The sequence below is a fragment of the Bison bison genome, unplaced genomic scaffold, assembly GCF_000754665.1.
Source record: "Bison bison bison isolate TAMUID 2011002044 unplaced genomic scaffold, Bison_UMD1.0 scf7180017864181, whole genome shotgun sequence".
NCBI lineage: Eukaryota > Metazoa > Chordata > Mammalia > Artiodactyla > Bovidae > Bison > Bison bison.
This window is the reverse complement of record NW_011494753.1, coordinates 7,398,636-7,411,034: the sequence shown is the minus strand read 5'-3', so window position 1 is coordinate 7,411,034 and position 12,399 is coordinate 7,398,636. Positions and strand designations below refer to the sequence as shown.

The following is a 12,399-nucleotide window of genomic DNA, read 5'->3' as shown; positions in this document are numbered from 1 at the left end:
CAATGAGGCAACTCTTTGCATGAGGTGGCCAAAGTGCTGGAGTTTCAGCTTTAGCATCATTCCTTCCAAAGAAATCCCAGGGCTGATCTCCTTCAGAATGGACTGGTTGGATGTCCTTGCAGTCCAAGGGACTCTCAAGAGTCTTCTCCAACACCACAGTTCAAAAGCATCAGTTCTTTGGCGCTCAGCCTTCTTCACAGTCCAACTCTGACATCCATTCATGACCACAGGAAAAACCATAGCCTTGACTAGACGAACCTTTGTGGGCAAAGTAATGTCTCTGCTTTTGAATATGCTATCTGAGTTGGTCATAACTTTTCTTCCAAGGAGTAAGCAAATTTGCCATATTACATATAATATATACAATATTGTTAAATATTGTATACATTATGTATATACTTTACCATATAAGATATTTCTTAAATGTTTATATTTCTGTTTAATATTATAAATATGATATATATACATAAATATATATCAATATACATACGTATGTATTTACCAAAATTGTGATAAAGTCCAAGCTTTCTCTACAGCCCCCATCTTCCCATAGCAATTGCCCTTTGGCTACCTTTCAGACTTAGGGTGGGCTTCCCAGGTGGCTCTAGTGATGAAGAACCCAGTGTAAGAGACATAAAAGACACTGGTTCGATCCCTGGTTTGGGAAGATCCCCTGGAGGAGGGCACAGCAACCCTCTCCAGTATTCTTACCTAGAGATTCCCATGGACAGAGGAGCCTGGCGGGCTATAGTCCATAGGGTCACAAAGAATCAGACATGACTGGAGCAACTTAGCGCTTAGTTTAGGGTTGCACATACCTACATGAGGACCTGTCCTGGAAATGGACTCTGCCATTTGAGCTAGGAGTTCTGGGATTCCAGGTCAGTTGAAAGTAGTCTGTTAGGGTGAGACCCAGTAAGGTAACACTTCTTTTGGCCCTTTTCTCTGCTCATTGCATGGAGAGAGATGTGTGTGGCCACACAAGGGCCAAATCCTATTGCCTTGTTCTAAAGGCAGTGGTGAATTTAATGATCTCTTAATAAATCTACTAGACTTGATTGCCTCCAAGTTTATTCCTTCCTTTTGTTGTATGGCCAGGGGATTTCTTTAAAACCAAAATCATTATCACATCCCTGCTTGAAACTTTTTAGTGCTTCACACTTTTATTGAGATAAAGGCTGAACTCCTAACATGGCTTCAACATTGTTGAAGATCCTTTGTGCCCTGTTCTGGTCATTGCTTACTTTCACTGTTAGTGAGCTCTGTTGTTGCCCTGACAAACACGTCCTCTTTTTTACTTATGCAACTTTGCATATGCTATAGGTCTGTCCTACTCCCCTTTCCTCATGAACAATCTCTAGTATATTTACCAAACTCCTGTGCTAAGTCACTTCAGTTGTGTCTAGCTCTTTGCAACCCTAAGGACTGTAGCCCATCAGGCTCCTCTGTCCATGGGATTCTCCAGGCAAGAATACTGGAGTGGGTTGCCATGCTCTCCTCCAGGGGATCTTCCCAACCCAAGGATCAAACCCACATCTCTTGTGTCTCCTGCATTGGCAGGTGGGTTCTTTATCACTAGCACCACCTGGGAAGTCCCTACTCATCCTGTAAGTCTCTGTTAAAATATAGTCTGACAAGCCTTTCTTCACTTCCCAAGGAAGAATTCAGTCCTTCCCCTTCTATATTTCTGTTGTGATTTGTACACATTACTTTTATAGTACTTGTTGCCTTATGTAATAATTGCTTTTCTGTAAGCCATGCCCTCTGCTTCTAAAGGCAGGAGCTAATTTGATTCAGCATGCTATTTCCTGTACTAATAGTGTGTAGTACACAATAAGTGCTTAATAAATGTGTGCTGAATGAAGACTGTAATTAGTGGAACACATTGTGAATAGCTCTAGAGGACTGTGTTTCCCGTAAACTGCATAATGAAGGTGATTGAGAAATGGAGTATTTCAATAATTGATCATACTGCATAACAGTCAATTTCAAATGATCGATTTTAGATAATTTTAAGGCAGAACAAAATGGACTGTACAGAGTTTATCTGTATTAATCCATAAGATGTTTCAGCATGATCTTTCTGAATCGTGTGATCACAATTCCTAGCTATGTCTCTAGCTAAGAAAGCTATGGGAGTCAGTATTATCTGTACTGTTGCTTTTTCACAAGCTGGGGCCTTGTTTTTTCAATTGAATCTCTAACACATTTACTTAATGGTTTGTCTACCTAAAAAATATACTATAAAATTAGCACTAGGGTAAAAGGGATTCAAAATTGTGTTATTATCAAATGTAGTTTTAAAATTGCTCAGAAGACAGACAAGCAACATACCTTAGGGTGTAAGCACAATCTCAGTTTATCAGAAGGCTTACTCTTCTACATTCAGACTGTGCCTTTTGGATGACAGTCCTTGATGGGTCCAAGTGAAATGTTATGAACTAAGCTAAGCAGTTAATTCGATGGTAGTCTCTGGCCATAACTACTTCAAGTGCTTGATCCCCACCCAAATTATGTATTCTTTTCTCACTCATGGGAAAATAGTGTGAGTGATTGCTGCTCATTTGTATATTAATTTAATGGTTCTCTTTTCTCACTCACCCAAAAAGCAGTATTGCCAGTTATTAGTTGCAAAACTCAGAAATTACTTTGACGCACATGGTCCTTTATTTTCACATCTTTGAAAGTGGTTTTGAGCAGAAACCTGTTTGGAGCCCAGCTAACATGTTCTTATTTGCACAAGCGATCTGAAAACCATCATGAAGACTGAGCTCTGACCTCCTCCATTGCTGTGCCATGTCCTCTTTTAAACCTAGAAATCTTCCTTCAGAGCTTGATCCTTCTAAAAGCAAGAATTTGGAATATCAAGCAAATTTATATATTTTTAACAACGTTCAGAAACATGTAAATGTGATTGTTATTTAGATGCTGTATTTTCAATTGGCTCATCTCCATTGAGCCCTTTTAATCAGTTTCCCAGCCTGTCTGTCCCTTCAGCTGCATAGTAATGCAATATTTGTAACATGATTATTTTGCAGATGTGAATCATCTTTAAATACAAGAGTTGATTGACCTAAGGGGTAACTACAAAATCTTACATAAAATAAAGAACAATTTATAGGATTGCTTAAGTAATTTTTAAGAATGTGAGTATTGGAGTCATTAATGATAGAAACAACATACTGCTTGATTATGATAAAATATTCAGCAACTCACTAACCCAGCTGTCCTGTTTAAATAATCTATGAACAAACAGAATAAAAATTATTCTTGGTGCTGTGCCCTAGACCAGTATCTACTGAGGTTTTAGTTTGGGAAATATGTCAAAAAATTTGTCTTTGATTTGAGTATTTTAATGTTAAAAGGCTGATTCTGTTAAGTAGAGAATGGAAACATTTATGTCTTTGTAGTATGACTTTAAACATAATTATTAACTGAATACGACAGTGTGATTGCTTGCTAAGACAGTTTTTTCTGTTAGTCAAGTTATGAGTAAGAAAGACTCAGTCTCTGTTTTAAGAGAAGCAGTATTCAGTGTCCCAGGTTTTACACATGGTTCCATCACTAACTCACTGGCTGACTTTGGTGCTTTGGATTTTCTCATGAGCCAGATTAACCACCTCATAGTGAAGATCAATTAGATCTGGTTTGTGAAAGGGCTCTATAAAACACATGCCACCTTTAGTAGTTAAGTAAGATTTTAGCCCCTTTTCTGCCTGCTTTTTAACTTCAGGCTGGTCATTCAAACTCCCTGAGCTTCTGTTTCTTTATAGGTAAAATACAAGAGTTTGGCCAGTATATTCTGGAGGAGTACTATTTACATTGTATTCATCACTTACAACCTATAATTTATAATAATCTCTCTCTCTCTCTCTTTTTTTAACATGTGCTTGCCCCTGTTCATTTAATGGATATTGTGATTACCCTGTAAGACTGGATTCCTTTAATCTTCACCTGTTACATTTCAGTTAATCTTCCTCTCAATCTTGTGGAAGTAGGTGATATTCTCATTTTACTGATAAGGAAAACTGAGGTTCAGTTTAGTGTTAGAGATGGGATTCCAGTTTCTGATGCCAGTGTTCTTTTTTTTTACTAGCATGTGGCTTAGTGAGGATGCTTTGCCACATACATCATCTAAAGCGAGCTTTTGATCTCCATTATTTTTCTATTCTTGTTTCTCAAAATGAATAGAGCCTTACCAAAGTGCTTTTATAGAGAGATGTGCCTATTCAATAGCGGTAAGCATAATTTGGCAATTTTTACATTATAGCACCATACAAAAAGTCTTGTTGGTGTTATACAACAGTGCAGTGTTATCTGGGAATCCTTCAGTGCTGGAAAATATAGTTTGTCCTTCAAATAAGATGGGTTCTATTTTAATACATGTATTTTATTTTTAAGACATAGCATTGTTTAATATTATGATGCTTGTAAACTTATATCTGTGCTTTCTGTAGAAGGAAAACAGTTGATTTAATTACTTATGAAATGTTTTTGTTTTTAAAATCCTAATTTGTGATTCTAGAAAGAACATTACCCCATGGCAAATTTCTCTAAAATTTCTATTTTAGGTGGGTTATGTTTTATCATATCCATTGTTTATATTTAAATTTTAAAAAGTTCTCTGAACTATCTGAAATAAGTAGATCTGGCAGGAATTAGGAAAAGCATGTCCAGAAACATTCATTTCTGTCTAGAGTTCATTTATGAGTTCTATGTTTTAACATGCCAGCACTAGATATTGATCTCACTTGGAGCCTTATTGCACTTGCTGCTGCTGCTGCTGCTGCTAAGTCGCTTCAGTCATGTCCGATTCTGTGCGACCCCATAGATGGCAGCCCACCAGGCTCCCCTGTCCCTGGGATTCTCCAGGCAAGAACACTGGAGTGGGTTGCCATTTCCTTCTCCAATGCATGAAAGTGAACAGTGAAAGTGAAGTTGGTGACTGAAACACTGATTCAGCTAGGACTCTGATGTTGATCCTTTCTGATTGAGAAACCTTTGCCCTTGGGACGTTCCTTAACTCATGTTTCTCTTCATTTTGTATTGAAAGTTTCTGGGTGGTCATTACTAGTCCAAAAGAGAATTCCTATGAATAGCTCGTTGGTCACAGTTTTATTTTTATCTTCCCAACTGATGACTTTGAAATGACTGTGGCATTTTGAGGAGACCTTATCTGTTGCCATTCTTAACCCTATTCGTGAAACTCTAGTCACATCAGCCTTCTTTTCTGTTCTATAAAGTCAGTCTAGCTTCAGGGACTTCTGCAGTTATCCCACTGTGGGGAATGGTTTTCCTTCAGACTTGTGTGGCTTTATCTTTCTTTTCATTTAAGTCTCAGCTTAAATGTTCCTTCCTCAAAGAGGTTTTCCTTAACAACTCACTGAAAATTAGTGTTTCTCTAACACTATTAAATGGCTTTGTTTTCTTCTTAGTACCTAATGACTAGCTGATATTTATTTCTTGTGTATCTCCTCTGATGGGGACATAGATATTCTGTTTTGTTTAATGCTGTATCCACAGCACCTGGAACAGTGTCTGCCATAGTAGTTATTCCAGTAAATATTTTTTGAATGACCAAACGAATGCTTTTTCTATTGGCTATTTATAAAATTTTAAAAAAAACATTTTCCTCTTTTTTTTTTTGGTAATCAGGAAGGTGCTAATTATTTTTGCCATTAGTTTTTTTGCAATTAATGTTTCTGTACATTTGATATTTTTCACTTCCTATGCTGTTCTGTTCCCTAGTTAAATTCTTTCAGAAAGGAGAAAGCCTTTTAATTTTCAAACTCTGAGATATGACTATTTCGATTTATCTACTGCTTGTCAGGTGGGTGTCTGAGCTGGTGCAGCCTAGTCACAAAAGCAATTAACAGGTAGGAAAATTGGCTCCTAACAGCTGCTTCAGTCCTGCTTGAGTTGGCCTCTCCCCCAAGGGACTGTCACTGTCAACCTAGCAAAATGAAATTGCCTTCCCATAAACATTTTTTTTTCCCCAGGATTTTAGAACAGAAATAAATTCTTGCTTTATAAAATGAGTTAAAATGTGTCAACAGAATAGAACAGAGTAATGATCTGCTGGTGCAATTTGGATTCTGAGGCATGGCAGCAACATTTATTTTCAGAAGAGTTGACATTGAAACTGTAGCACTTTTAGTTCTATTGAAATGACTTTATTATGCCAAAAAGGTAGATTTAGTAACTTATTTATTGATGTTGGTGAAGAAAGAGACAATTCTATAAAATATAATTTTTAGCCCTCAATGCTTTGGTTTGTGGCATAGTTTTTGAGTCGTTACTCCTTCATTTAACTCTGTGGAAAGGACCAGGTTTTATAAAGACTACAACTTGGTTTCCTTTCCAGTTCACTCTTCTACTCTTAATTCATTCAGTATGGATTCCATTTGATCATTATAGACCTTAACCATTGTTATGTGCTGTAACCAATGTATCCATTTAAAAATGGATTTAAATGGGTTTTATATTAACAATATGCCAGTTCTGGGCTTTATATTGACATAAGCCTCAATGTTGGCAAATGTGACATTGGTTTCTTTTGATTCTTTTTGATAACTCTTATTTGATATGATTTCCAATCTGAGCTAGTTGTGAAGTGTACTCCCCTTGAAAGTTGTCCTCTAATAATACTCCCTTTCTTTCATTCCTGTTATACCACTGGCCTCTTATGAAGCTAAAAGTATGTGTCGTTAAACTCTGCTCTCATATTTTATTAAAAAATAAGAGAAGATTCTCCTATAGTGAGGGTATTATCTTAGTTTTTAAGTGAATAAGATGTGCTTTTGTTATGTTGATGTGCCAGTTCATGGTGTACCTTTTGGTGACTTTAGGATGGGGCCTGCTCACCAGAAACATCAACCATATAATTAGTGGGTTGGGACTTTGGGCCAATCTGACACCAAGATGGGCACTATAAAGGACAGAAATGGTGTGGACCTAACAAGAAGATGTTAAGAAGAGGTGGCAAGAATACACAGAAGAACTATACAAAAAAGATCTTCATGACTCAGATAATCAGCATGGTGTGATCACTCAACTAGAGCCAGACATCCTGGAATGCAAAGTCAAATGGGCCTTAGGAAGCATCACTACAAACAAAGTTAGTGGAGGTGATGGAATTCCACTTGAACTATTTCAAATCCTAAAAGATAATGCTGTGAAAGTGTTGCACTCAATACGCCAGCAAATTTGGAAAACTCAGCAGTGGCCACAGGACTGGAAAAGGTCAGTTTTCATTGCAATCCCAAAGAAATAATGTCAAAGAATGTTCAAACTACCACAAAATTGCTCTCATCTCACACACTAGCAAAGTAATGCTCAAAATTCTCCAAGCCAGGTTTCAACAGTACATGAATCGAGAACTTCCAGATGTTCAAGTTAGATTTAGAAAAGGCAGAAGAACCAGAGATCAAATTGCCAACATCCATTGGATCATAGAAAAAGCAAGAGAGTTCCAGAAAAATATCTACTTCTGCTTTATTGCCTACATGAAAGCCTTTGACTGTGTGGATCACAACAAACTTTGGAAAAGTCTTCAAGAGATGGGAATATCAGACCACCTTACCTGCCTCCTGAGAAATCTGGATGCAGGTCAAGAAGCAACAGTTAGAACTGGACATGGAACAATGGACTGGTTACAAATTGGGAAAAGAGTATGTTAAGGATGTATGTTGTCATCTTGCTTATTTAACTTATATGCGGAGTACATCATGAGAAATGTTGGGCTGGATGAAGCACAAGCTGGAATCAAGATTGCCGGGAGAAATATCAATAACCTCAGATATGCAGATGATACCGTTCTTATGACAGAAAGCAAAGAGGAACTAAAGAACCTCTTGATGAAAGTTAAAGAAGAGAGTGAAAAAGCTGGCTTAAAACTCAACATTCAACAAACTAAGATCATGGCATCCAGTCCTATCACTTCATGGCAAACAGATGGGGAAACAGTGGAAATAGTGACAGACTTTATTTTTGGGGGACTCCAAAATTACTGCAGATGATGACTGCAGCCATTAAATTAAAAGATGTTTGCTCCTTGGAAGAAAAGCTATGACCAACCTAGACAGAATATTAAAAAGCAGAGACATTACTTTGCTGACAAAGGTCCATCTAGTTAAAAGCTATGGTTTTTCCAGTAGTCATGTAAGGATGTGAGAGTTGGACCATAAAGAAAGCTGAGTGCTGAAGAATTGATGCTTTTAAACTGTGGCGTTGGAGAAGACTCTTGAGAGTCCCTTGGACCCAAGGAGATCAATCCAGTCAATCCTAAAGGAAATCAGTCCTGAATATTCATTGGAAGGACTGATGTTGAAACTGAAACTCCAGTACTTTGGCCACCTGATATGAAGAATCAACTCAGTGGAAAAGACCCTAATGCTGGGAAAGATTGAAGGCAGAAAGAGAAGGGAATGACAGAGGATGAGATGGTTGGATGCCATCACCAACTCAATGGACATGAGTTTGAGCAAGCTCCGGGAGTTGGTGAACGACAGGGAAGCCTGGTGTGCTATAGTCCATGGGGTTGCAAAGAGTCAGACACAACTGAGCGACTGAAGTGACACCAAAGCTCAGTGGAGAATGTTGATTGGTGAAGACAGTGATGTGTTGGGTGGATGATGCACCCTGACTCATAGGGAGATGGCTTGGAAGCCCCTTTTCAGGGCCATCTTAGAGCTTTCCCTGTGTGTATTATTTATAATAAAACTATAATAATAAGTATAATGCTTTCCTGAGTTTTGTCAGTTGTCTTAGCAAGTTATCAAACTGAGGCACTCATAGGAATCTCTGAGTATGTGGCAAGTTGATTAGAAATGCAGATAGCCTGGAGATCCCTGAAGAGTGGCTGGCATCTAAAGTAAGTGCAGTCGTATTTGGTTAATGCCCTTTGGTTTGTGTATACCAGACTAACTCTGAGTGGTTAGTGCTGAAATAAAATTACAGTACACTAATTTAAGGTTGAAACAGAACAGTGAGTGGTACATTTGTTACAGTTAATGAACCAATGTTGATAGATTATTATAAACTAAAGCCCAAAGTTTGCATTAGGATTCACTCTTTATGTTGTACACCTTCATGGGTTTTGACAAATTCATAATGTCATTGGTCTACCATTATCGTAGACCCATGGCAAATAAAATATTGCCTGCCAAATAAGCTGTTAACATTTTAGCCGATAAATATACAGATTATAGAATCATGGTAATTGAGACTCCTGTGACTCCCTCCCAGTCTCATCCCTCTCCCTGTCTCAGAAGTAATCAGTTTTATGAATTTGGTATTTTTCAAATCTAAGCATGTTTTTATAGTTTACTAAGTATTTGTGTATCATACTTTATGGGATTTTTACAAGTTTTTAAATTTCACATTAACAACACTATGTATATTACACCTATTTCATCAACTTGTTTATTTCAAAACTCAGCATTGTGTTTGCAATTTATAGGATTTTATTTTTACTATAGGAAAGAATATTTCTTTAATTAAAGAGTCATTTAATGTTAAATAATTTGTTAACAGTTATAATTTTATATTGGTTTCCTGTATTAGTATAAATAGACAGTACTGACCTGTACATTAAATTTTTCAACCCTCCAGAGGTTTACTGACTTGAATCTAAAAAAGGTTTTTTTGGGGGGGTGTGTGTGTGTGTGTGTGGCTCTTAGAATTCAAACACAAATGACATTATATCATTGATATCATGTTCTACAGCTACCCTGTTAAAAATACTCAACAGAAGCCAGAAAGACTTAATTATTTAAAGTGAACTGCTAATTGAAGATCCTACCTTTTGTAGATTTCTTTCTGGTGACTCTTTTTTTGTTTGTTTGTTTTTTAATGAAGAATATAAGATCTTAGTTCCCTAACCTCGGATAAAATCAGCACACCCTCAGTGAAAGTCCCTTTGGGGACTCTGTTTATTGTGTGTTTCCTTTACTATGGGCTTCCCGGGTCTCAGTGGAAAAGAATCCCCCTGCCATTGCAGGAGGTGGGGTTTGATCCCTGGGTCAGAAAGATACCCTGGAGAAGGAATGGCATCCCACTTCAGTTTTCTTGCTTGGGAAATCCCATGGACAGAGAAGCCTGGTGAGATATAGTTCATGATGCAGCAAAAGAGTTGGACATGACTTAGCAACCAAACAGCACAACTGTAATTATCAGTTCTAAAAGAGAACACTGTTTCTAGGATAAATCAGAAGATCCCTACAATTCAAGGTAGAGGTAAAGCTATAGCTTCCTCCCCCAGCTTGAGGAAAGTTACTTTATTTTGTTTGGTGAATGTACAGTTGAACCTAATTATTTATGCTGATGTATGCAGCAAGTTTCATCTAGTCAAAGCAGAAGCTGTCAGATCTTCGTAGAATTTTCTGTGACCTAAATTAAATCTGCGTTACACAGGACTGCAGTCTTTAGAGAAAGCTGTTCCCATTGTCTGCTGTGTTAGTTGTGCACACTAACCTGTCACTGTTGATTTGGTTATTGTTGCTCATTTTGCATCCTTTGGTGTATAGTTTGAGTTCAGTAGCAGAAAAAAGCTTGAACTTACATTGTTTTGTACATTTGAAAAATAGTGATATCCCTCTTCCTCAAGATCATTTATTATAGGTTCCAGAAAGGTATATAATTGCACTTCCAATCCAGATTGTTTTTTTATTGACTTCCTGAAGAATCTATTATATTGTAAAGCATCATTGGCAGATTCAGTTGTAATTTAATAAGAATAGACCAATATGCTAAGGGAAGTGATTTTTCAAAAGTTCTTGCTCAATTCCATTGCATGAAATGCTAAAATAGTTTCCTCTTCTTTGTTGATTTCTCAGATGAAGTGTGCTTCAGATTTTTTCTCCGTACTCCTTCTATTTAAGACTGTGTTTATATGGGTGCTATACCAATAAAGAGGTACTGAGAAGTGACTTTTTCCTACTGTATTTTCTAAAGTTTATGTGATGCCATGGTTTTAGATGTTATTTCATTCACAGGATTTGGTCTATGGTAAATATTTTGTAACATGATTTCTATGACAAATGTGTAAATTAAAAATTGAGTTTGTATAGATTCCCAATGCTGGATTTATAGTGTTTGGAATGTTATCTTCAGGGTCTTTTATGGTCAGTATTGTACTCAGATTAATCTTGGGATGTTATAGACCTAGTAATTTCAGACAAATCATCAAGTTCTCAGTTTGGTCATATAGTTACTTTAGATTATTGACTATAATCCTAATGATTATAGTTTCTTGATTTTTAAAAAAAATCAATATTTACTGAATTTTTTCTAAAATATGTGAAATATTCTTGGCTCCTTTTAAAATGAAAGATGTTAATTTTGTATAATTGTACTTAGAACAGTTTTTGTTTACATGGAACTCTTATGATTATACTGGCCCAGTTGAGTTTATTTGGATTTTCTTTACTCCCCTATCTCTTTCCCAGCATTTAGGAGAAGAATAATGCTTCTCATGCTGGCATCCCAAGGACTAGACCTGTATCTTGATTGGTTATTTTGTTGTCTTTATCCCACTTATGTCCCTGTCTCTACTCATTTAGCTTCCTTTCATAAGCACCCATTCTAAGGTAGTTAGCATGGGGTCGCACAGAGTTGGACACAACTGAAGTGACTTAGCATAGCATAGCATACATCTTTGGATATTTCTGTATCTTTAGAAAATACATAGTGTTTTCTGTGTATAAATTTATAATTTTTATAAATGACACTGGGCTATATATCTCATTTTATTGTTTTTTTCTGTTTTCTTCTTTTTTCAAAGTTTAAACTTTTTATATTGTTTTAAAAAAATTCAGCCTTTCATTTAAATGATCTATCCTTGTGTTGCATATAATTCTGATTCCTTACCTCTGATTGTTGTGCTCTATCATGTGCACACTCTTATCCATGTATACTATGTATCCATCTTACTTACACTCACCTATTGATGTTTATAGTTTATAAAATGTGTTGAAAGCATTCATGATATATTTGCTTTTTGATCCAACAATTTTATTTAAAATACTTTATCCTAAAAAAACTACCAAAGCTGTGCAAGAAGGTATATATTCAGGGATATTTGGTATATATGAGGATATAAAAGTGTGTACAAAGATATTTATGATATTATAAATTTAGAACAACAAAATTTAGAAACAACCTAAATATTCAAAGTAGAAAATTGAATATACTGTGGTCTATATCTATAATAGGATGCTATGTGAAAATTAGGAATGCTTTACCAGATAATAATAGTAAATGATAAAGGCTGAGTATAAATTTTAGGTATAGTCTGATCCCAGTTGCTCATGCAGTTATTCAGCCATTCACTCACAAATAGTGACAGTCCAGATATTGTTTTAGAATGTAGAGGTAGAGTGCCGTGTGTGTGTGTGTGTG

General features: G+C 36.5%; 1 protein-coding gene across 6 annotated transcripts in view; it reads left to right on the top strand.

Annotated features, from left to right (window-relative positions):
- The window catches only part of PEAK1 (pseudopodium-enriched atypical kinase 1), a 288,921-nt gene that overhangs the window by 52,587 nt on the left and 223,935 nt on the right, over positions 1–12,399 (top strand). The window contains exons 1-2 of one of the 6 annotated variants that reach the window (XM_010843307.1): positions 3,933–3,994; positions 10,836–10,914. The exons of the other annotated variants lie outside the window; for them this stretch is intronic. The gene's annotated coding sequence lies outside the window, so the exon portion shown is untranslated. Of the gene's footprint in view, positions 1–3,932; positions 3,995–10,835; positions 10,915–12,399 lie in introns of those variants that run through there. 6 annotated transcript variants of the gene reach the window in all.